Below are 9,196 nucleotides of genomic sequence, written 5' to 3' on the forward strand. Positions count from 1 at the left end.
GGACCCTGATCTGGCCTGGCCCCATAAAGAAGCGGCTCGCGTCGAAGGTGGTATACCTCTTCTTCCTCCATAGCGTCCTCGTTGGGTAGGTGCCGCCTTTCTCCTCATTATTCACCACCATCCTGAATCACTACAGGATCCAGTCCTTTCATCTCTAGCCCAACTCCATCTTGCTTCTGTTGGTCTTCGCTTTCTACTGCGAGGCCTTCGTGGGCCTGCGGCCTTTAGTAACCCTCTTCTGTCATTTGTTCATCTTGCACCTTCACGACGGCCCCCATTTGTCGGCATGCGTCTCTTTCGTAGCGGCCCAGAGCGGCAATTTGCTCCCGAAGGCCGGGAAGAAGGTGGAAAACTTCAGGCATCGTTGGGTTCTCATGAGCCTTAAGGATGCCAACCCTCGGTTGGAGGAGCCGAAGGGGCTTCCGGAGAAGACTTCTGCGTGCAGCTCAGCGAACCTCTCCGACCCTCGGGCCGTTCCCTTCCTGGAGCGCTTCTCCAGCGACATCAGCGCCAGTAGGCTGACTCGTGGGATGATAGTGAAGGAATTCCTAGCGCAGCGCCTGGCGCCCCTTCAGGCCCATTCCAGGCCCCTGTGGGACTACTGGGCTGGTGAGGATGAGCTCAGGCTCCGGTCCCAGGACCTTCCCACTTAGGAGCTGAATAGGGTTGTGATGATCTTGTTGCGCGGTGACCCATGAGACCTGCCCAAGGCTCTCAGTACGCTGTACCATCTCGACAACCGGGCCGATCCGATCGCCATGTTGCCTGTCTTCGATGAGCGGGGGCTCTTTCCGGCCGAGGGCTCTGGTCCAGTGGAGGTATCGTTGGACGACACCTCCAGCGGGGAGGACTCGAAGAACACCGTCGAAGACTGCACCATGAACACGCCTCCCCACTCGCAGGCCATCCTTCTATGCGAGCTTGAAGATTATGATGCCAATGGTGAGGTCTCCGTGGTGATCTCCTCGTGCCCGACCAGGACCTCCAGGGGACCCGCATCGGCCCCACGCACCACGTGGTCCGCGTGCGTGCTCGCTCCCCTGAGGGATCGGGCTGAGCCGCCCTCGACACATCCTGCTTCCGCCAGCGGGAAATCTGTGGCGCCGGGCTTGCCCCCCTCCGTGGGGGGCCCTGCAGCCCCTGCCGTCGCCGGGGCAGAGAGGAGGAAGAGATGGCATGACTTGAAGAGTAAGTGGCTCATCTTGGCACACTCCATGCGTTCATCGTCCATGCATGGTTGATTCTCTTTTGCCTGATGTCCAGGCACGTTGCTTCGCCGGGGGCAAAGAAGAAGAAGGCGGGCGTTAAGCCGAAGGCGACTCTTGACATACTGCTCACTCTCCCTAACGCGTCGCAGCCTGCCGATGAAGAAGGGGAGGCTCACGGGGCGACCTCTATGGCCTTGATCGCCGAAACCGCTGAGCCCCCGAAGTGTTCTGAGGCGGTCGCGGCGGCGCCGTTGTCCGAGGGGCAGGCTCTTGAGGCCCCTCGGTTTACTGATGCACCAATGCTAGCAATCACCGAGCAGCCTCCAGAGCCCCCAGTCCTTCATGATGATGCCTCCCCTAATGGCACCCCCACGACAGCGCTAGGGGCTCCTCAGGAGGATATCCTGAAGACTTCGGTATTCATCTAGGGAGTCCTGAACAATGCCTTCACCGCCCTGGGCAAGGTCGCGGTCGCGATGGCGAAGGGAGAGAAGGAGGACAAGGCCGCTCGCGCTGCGTGCGAGGTGGTGCTGGAGGAAGCTGAATCCGCTCAAGCTGCGCGTCAGGAGGCGATGAAGGAAGCCGCGGCGGCTGCCACAGGCTGCGAGGAGGCGGAGGCTTGCCCGAAGGTCTTCCTGGAGGAACATGCCAAGCTTCGCCTGCGGGTGGAAGAGTTTCCCGTGAGGAGACTCGCGTGGGTGTGAAGCAGGCGCACCTGGATGAGCAGGAGAAGGAGGTCGCCTCGAGGAAGAGCCTTTTAGATGCCAAGGGGGAAGCCCTCGCCGCAGCCGAGAAGAAGAAGGCCGCGGAGTTGGTGGCTTCCCGGACATTGAGCTCAGGCTTCGCACGTCGCTCCGCACCCTCTATCGGGACGGGTTCTACGAGCCTCTAGCCACCCTAGAGAGTGGGTTCGTCGTGCTTGTGGCGGAGGTCGTCGTGGCATTGGAGGGCGCCATCGTCCACGTGGACAAGATCTTGGACATCTAGTGTCGCGACCTCTTCTTTGAGGCCGCGACACGCGTCTTTAGTCACCTTCATCTTCGCGAGCCGGGATTTGACTTCGGCTTAGTGATCCTATCAATCCCCATTGAGGCCCTGGACAGTGCTGCGGAGGCGATGAAGGGCCCCGTGGAGGCGTTGGTGAAGTGGTTTGCCCGCGTCGCAGTTCCCTCGCCTCCAGACGGCGCTGAAGCCGACGATGGGGAATATGGCGCCATTGACGCCGACGACAAGCCCCTTGCAGATGGAGCGACCGGCGGCGGCTGCTGCTCCTGATTTCCACCCCATGTTTTTCTCCGTGCAATGCACATCGTGCCTCGTGGAGGCGTCAAACTTATTTGCCTTTTCAAGGACTTATTAAAGCTCGTAATAACCGGCTGACTGCATGAATGGTTTCCTCGCCTCGTTACTTTCATGTTCGTTCTTATACTCTGCATCGGTAGGGCCCGACCCACGCGTACCTCTGCCGCTAATGAACCGACCGGAAACCAGGACGACCCAAAGGGGGAAGGGTCTACGAGCACAGCTAGGCCCCTAAGTCGCGATGCTCAGGGGTCCCCTTGACGTGCGAGCAGCCCTCATGAGTGTAATGCGGCAAGGATTTTGAAACTTTAGAACATTTTCAGCGCTCTGCGTCGACAGGGCCCGCCCCGCGCGTACCTCTATCGCGATTGGACCGTCCGGAAACTAGGATGTCCCAAAGGGGGGAGGGGCTAAGAGCACAGTTAGGCCCCTATGTTGCGATGCTTAGGGCCCGCCTTGACGTGCGAGCGGCTGCAATGTCCCTCCTAAGAAGCTAACAATTTGAGACTCCCAAACTCCTTCAACACTCTACATCGGCAGGGCCCGCCCCACGCATACCTCTGCCGCGATTGAACTGACCGGAAACAAGGATGGCCCAAAGGAGGAAGGGGCTACGAGCACCGTTAGGCCCCTGAGTCGCGATGCTCAGGAGTCCTCCTTGATGTACGAGTGACTCCAGCGTTCTCCTAGATAGATTTTAAATGGCTTGTTGAGCCCACCAGGCTTTACGTCGGCAGGGCCCGCCTCGGGCGTACCTCCACTGCCGTTGAACCAACCGGAAACCAGGACGTCCCAAGAGGGAAGGGGCTATGAGCATAGTTAGGCCCCTGAGTTGCGATGCTCAGGGGTTCCCCTTGACGTACAAGCAGCTTCGTACCTCCAGTTATCTGTCCCCCGTGCTGGGCTTGGGCGTGGTTGAAGGTGGACTGGGTTGGCTTCCCGGCCAGCTGTGGGCATAGTCATTGGTAGACTGTGTTGATTTCCTTGCGAGGTGTGGATATAGTAATTGGTGGACTGTGTTGATTTCCTTGCCAGCTGTGGGCAAAGTCAGTGGCGGACTGTGTTGATTGCCTCCGTCTTCTCTCCAGCGTGGGCCGTAGGTCTGCCACTAGGCGTGGGATGCACCACTTCGCGTCCTCAGGGGCCCTGGGCATATACAGCCTCGACTCGTTATTACATGAGAGTGTCATGGTGGGGTTGTATCTGGGAGGTCACGAGGATGCTTTGGCCTCGCGAGTGTCCCTAGCCCCGAGGCATAGGCAACAGATTCCTTTGAGTCTTCTCCCCAGCACGGAGCATAGGGCTTCCACTAGGCATGGGATGGACCCCTCCGCATCCTTGGATGGCCTTGGGCGTATACAGCCTTGGCTCGTTATTACGTGACATTGTCATGGTGGGGGTGTATTTGGGAGGTCGCGATGACGCTTTGGCCTCGCGAGTGTCCCTACCCCCGAGGCATTAGGAGCCTGATTCCTTTTGGGTCATTGGTAAACCCTGCTGACTTCTTCTTCTTTGGGATTGAGGCTGGGTGTCTGCTGACTCTGGAGGCCTGCAAGGATGAGCTTCGGCCGGAGCCCCCAAGTGGGGAGCTGACCGCCCGAAGATGCAAGAAAGGTAGAAAGTTAGGGTTCGAAGTGGGTACGACAGAAACAACTAAAGGATGCTTAAATGAAAGTGGCGGCTCGGGATGCCCTGAACTCCTGGAGGCCACGCGGCCGTGTAGGCCCCTTAGACGGAGTGAGTCAAAAGGTTACCTGGCAGCATCCAACAAAAAGTCACCTCACGACAATGCTGCTGAAGCGCCGAGGGTCCTGCCGTCGCTTGATCGCGACCCTCACGGGTCTCCCGTCTCCCGAAGCTCGGGACCTTTGCTTGGCCGAGCAACTCCTCCTCTTCCTGACCAAGCCCCAGCAGGGAAGGCATGCGCATGGCCTACTGGAGCCGCCGGTAGGTAGCAGCCATGTTCCCCAGCCCGAACGGCGTGAGGGTGCCGGCGCCCGGGCACACCCACCGATGGTCAGCTCGCGCGGGATAGAAAGGGCCTTGAGACGTGGCTCTGTTGATGGTTAGCGCATTGATGCATATGCGGGGCTGATCGACCGTGCCAACAATGGTGACTGCGATTGGTGATGCTGGGCAGCCCCCGGCTCGCACGGCCTAGGCCTCTAGAAGTTCTTGGATTGCTCTGATGATGGACTGACGAGAGTTGGGCGGACGTCTGCTGGAGCTCGCCCTCGGGTTGTGCTCGAGCGCCACCCGCAGCTCACAAATCAGGCCCGGGACCTTCCCGGTGGGAGCACCCAGTCCTGACCCCAAGGGGGCGCCGAGCGTGCCTTCCTATGCGATGGCAGGCATGACCACGTCCGCGAGCACGGAGCCCAAAGCCCCAGGGCGCTCCATGGGGAGGAGCTACTTCTTGTTCTTGCATGGGTCCTCGCGAGGTAGCTCGTCTTCTTTGTTGTCTGAGTATTCCGCCGACGCTACGCGGTAAGTGCACTCGAGTGTAGAGACGACATCCTTCTTGTCGCAGGCGATGGTGATGACGCCACTACTCCCTGGCATCTTGAGGACATTGTAGCCATGGTGGGTCACTGCCATGAACTTGGCGAGAGCCGGGAACCCAAGGATCGCGTTGTATGGCATGTGGATGTGCGCGATGTCGAAGACGATGATCTCAGTGTGGTAGTTCTTGCGCTCGCCGAAGGTGACTAGCAGATGCACGTGGCCGGTGGGCACGGTGGACCCCTTCGTAACTCCTAAAAAGGGCTTGGTCGGCATGATTTGTTCGTACGGTAGCTGGAGTTTCTCGAAGGTCTCGACGGAGAGGACATTGAGCCCCGCTCCACTATCGATAAGGGTCTTGGTGATGAGGATGTTGTTGATGGTCGGGGTGCTCATTATGGGGAGCTTGCCGGCCATGAATGAGCACCAGAGCTGATCACTTGGGTCGAAGGTGATGGTGGTTTGGAACCAGTTGAGGGGGCGCATAGCTTCAGGCTTCGGGAGAACGACATTCACTTCCCGTGCGAACTGCTTGAAGGCGCGGTTGGAGGTTGGGGTGTGGGCGCCGCCCAGGATAGAGGGCACCGCCCTGACCTCCTAGAAGCCCCGAGCCCCATAATCATGCTTGTCTTCATCCCTCCCTCTGGGTGGCGGAGGCAGCCTAGCCTCATGAGTGCGAGCCCCTCCCAAGGGTCGTCATGCCAGCGGTCATCCCGAGCCTGGTCATGCCAGTGGTCCTCCTGAAGCTGGCCATGCCAACAGTATTCATGAGGCTGTTCATGCCACCCCTGACGCGGCTCCCGGTCATCCCAGCGGCCTCCACCGGGACCACCGCCGCGTGGGGGGCCTCTGTCTCCCCATCTAGGGCGCCTGCTGAAGTGCTTGGCACGAACCAGTCAGAGATCTTGGCACTCGGAGGTATCATGGCCGCTGGTGCCATGGAAGATGCACGTTGCCCCCCTCCTGACGGATGTTCTCCTCTTCGGCCGTACTTCGTCTCAAGATCAGCTGCGAGAACCGCATGATTCTTGTGCTTTGCCACCTTGGCCTTGGCCTTCTTCTCTTATTGTTCCGCCGCCTGAGGCCCGAGGAGTGACAGGCGACCTTCTTCATCCATAGAGCACTTGTTTGCGAGGTTGAACATCTCCAGTGCAGTGCTCATTTCATCACTCCTTGCGAGCTCCTCCTTCATCTTGAGGTCGGTGAATCCGTTAGAGAAGTCCGAGATGATGGCCTCGTCTGACGCCTTGGGGATCTTGAGGCGCATGAGCGTGAAGCTTTGTATGAACTTGTGCAAGGTCTCCCCCTCCTGCTGCTTGATGCGCCGCAGGTCGTTCACGGTGGGTGCCCTAGAAGTTGGCGATGAAGCGTTTGCGCATACCATCCCAGGAGGTGATGGACGCCTTTGGGAGGTTGAGGAGCCAAGAAAGCGCGCCTCCCTTGAGCGCCATGGGGAACCAACACGCCATGACCTTGTCGCCTCCTCCCACCGCCCTGATGCTCAGCGTGTACAGTTGCAAGAACTCGGCCGCGTCCAGGGTGCCGTCGTAGCGCGACGGTAGGTCAGACTTGAACTTGCAGGGCCACGCAGTTGGGTAGATATCACGGGCGATGGCAAGGCACCCCACCAGCCCAACGGGTGTAGCGCGCGGGGGGCGACCTGATCCTGTTGCTCCAACGGGTCTGCTTTGAACGGGGCACGGTCGCGGCGTGGGAACTTGAGCGCGAGAAGAGCATGCGCGTCGGCGTTTGGTCGAGGAGCCACCTGACAACTTGCTTCGTCTCCTGGCCTCGCCTTGGGCGTGCAAGTTCGGTCGCGGGGGCACGCTTCCTGCCTCGGCTCGAGACGCGCGTCACACCGGGGAGGTGGGGTGGCGCGTCTTACTCCTCGTCGTCCGCCAGGGATGGTTGGGGTCGAAACGAGTAGGAGAGCGTCGCGGACTCAACGGCAGCGGAGACATTCTCCTCGATGCGCTAGAGCCAGTCATTATGGTGGTCAGGGGTGGGTCGGTAGCGGAGCAGCTCGGTGGCCATGACAAGCGCGCGCCAGCCGTGTGGCATCTCAGGCCCAGAGCACGAGGCCGACCCGGAAGCCCTGACGAGCGGTGGAGTGGCAGTGCGGCCGTGAGGGTGCTCGGTAGCCAGCTGGTTGGAACCTTGCTATTCTTGAGCGTCGGGGCCCGTGGCGGCGTTCACCATGGGCGATGGTGACCGGCACACACCGGCGGGGCCTGCGGGCGCCGTTTGAGCATCGTGGGCGGCGTAGCGCTTGGCGCGAAACCGGCGAGCGTCAGCCATCGGAGCGGCGAAGCTTGGTGAAGGCGGAGTTCGGAGGAAACCTTGACACACACCCTACCTGCCGACCCAAATGTTGGATTTCGGGCTCCGGAAAACCCTTAAGATTCGAACTCAGGGGCGTGTACGAAGATCTCTTGTGGCTCGCCTCACCTAGCTTGCTACTCGCAGGGGATGGCAAAGAACTCACTCGATGGTGAGGAAGACACAGAACACGGCAGTTTACCCAGGTTCGGGCCACTGGGAAGCGTAATACCCTACTCCTGCTTTGGTGGATGGCCTCTCGTGGAGGTTGGTGGATAAACTAGTACAGTGTTCGAGGGCCTCTGTAGGCTGAATGGCCTTTGTGTGGTGTCGGTGTGCCGATTATTTGATCTCCTCCCCCTCTATGAAGTAACCTACCCTCTACATATGGTGGCAGGTCTTGATTTTGCTCCTCCCCGCGAGGCTCGGGCCCTTGCGAGGGCCTTGCCCTGAGTGGTTCCATTCCTGGCTGGTTTCTGGTGGATGAAGTGGTCCAGCCCTAGGCTACAGGCAGGCAGGTCTGGCTACCCCCATTCCCAGAATGCCGAGACGTGTTTCCAGTTTGGGACTCAGAGGGGGCACCCCCTTGTAGTGTGCGGTACAACTTTGATCCCATGCTATTCAAGGATTTTGGCCACCCCGTCTTATGGTTATTCCCCTAGAAGCGTAGTCCGTGTGATTCTGGACCTCACTGGGTAAAAATGGGTGTGTGCTGGTTTTGTGTGCTTACTTCGAAAATGTAGTACACGGGATTAATCCTTCTGTCTATGGAAACTGTCTGCGTTCTGGGAAAGGGGGTACCCAGACCTGTCTGCCTGCGGCCCAGGGTTGGCTCACTTCATCAATGCAAGATCGACTAGAACAGCACCACCCTGGACATGGCCCTCGCTAGGGGCCAAGCCTCGCGAGGAAGGGCGACATCAAGACCCGCAGGGGGCCTCCTCAGGGCCACTCCGGAGAAGCGGATATTTCAAGGCAAGGTCGGGCCTGAGGAGTCGAGGGTGACACAACAGAAGGACAGGCGAGTAGCAGATGGCAGGACAGGACAGTTTCCCCTTTAGTGCAAAAGAGGAAGGAGCATACCACGGCCCCAAAGGCATATCCCAAAGGTTTCCCTCCCGGTGCAACAAGTCCACAGCCGCCCGCCAGCAGGACGACAGTCATCCCTGCACCCACCTCTGCGACGCTGGCAGCTACTTTGCAGGCGAAGACCACTTTTAACAGGGGTAGCATGTTCCCTTGTACCCCACCAAAACTGGCCATTGTGGGATCCCTTCCCGCCAACGATAAGGGAAGAGGACCCCGACCTCCACTATAAAGAGGGAGAGTAGGATACTTGAGAGAGGGGGTTCGATTGAGTCATGAGACGAGAGGAAGGTGGGTTCATTCTAACGGTAGAACAAGACACCTAGCCACTTGGCCTCCGGAGGCTCGAGAGCACTATACTAGTTCATCAACCACCTCCGCGAGAGGCAATCCACCAAATGCAGGAGTATGATTTTACGATTCGCAGCGGCCCGAACCTGGGTAAACTGTTGCGTCTTTTGCTACCCTCGCCATCGAGTGAGTCCTTCATCGCTTCCATCGAGTAGCAGGCTACGTAAGGTCAAGCCGGGAGAGATCCCGTACACGCCCCTGTGTTTGAATCCTTAGGGTTTTACGGAGCCCGAAATCCGACATTTGGCACGCCAGGTAGGGGTGTGTGAAGGCCTTCTCCTAGCTTCCTCCTTCCCAGGCCACTGCACCGATGGACGGGGACCAACCAGCTTCTCCGAGCCTCGTCGAGCCGGTCTCCGACCGCCACTTCGCCGTAGCTGGAAGCTCGCATGCCGGCGTCGCGGGATGAGGCGACTCATACCAGGTCA

The sequence above is a fragment of the Hordeum vulgare genome, chromosome 2H (assembly GCF_904849725.1).
Source record: "Hordeum vulgare subsp. vulgare chromosome 2H, MorexV3_pseudomolecules_assembly, whole genome shotgun sequence".
Taxonomy (NCBI): Eukaryota; Viridiplantae; Streptophyta; class Magnoliopsida; order Poales; family Poaceae; genus Hordeum; species Hordeum vulgare.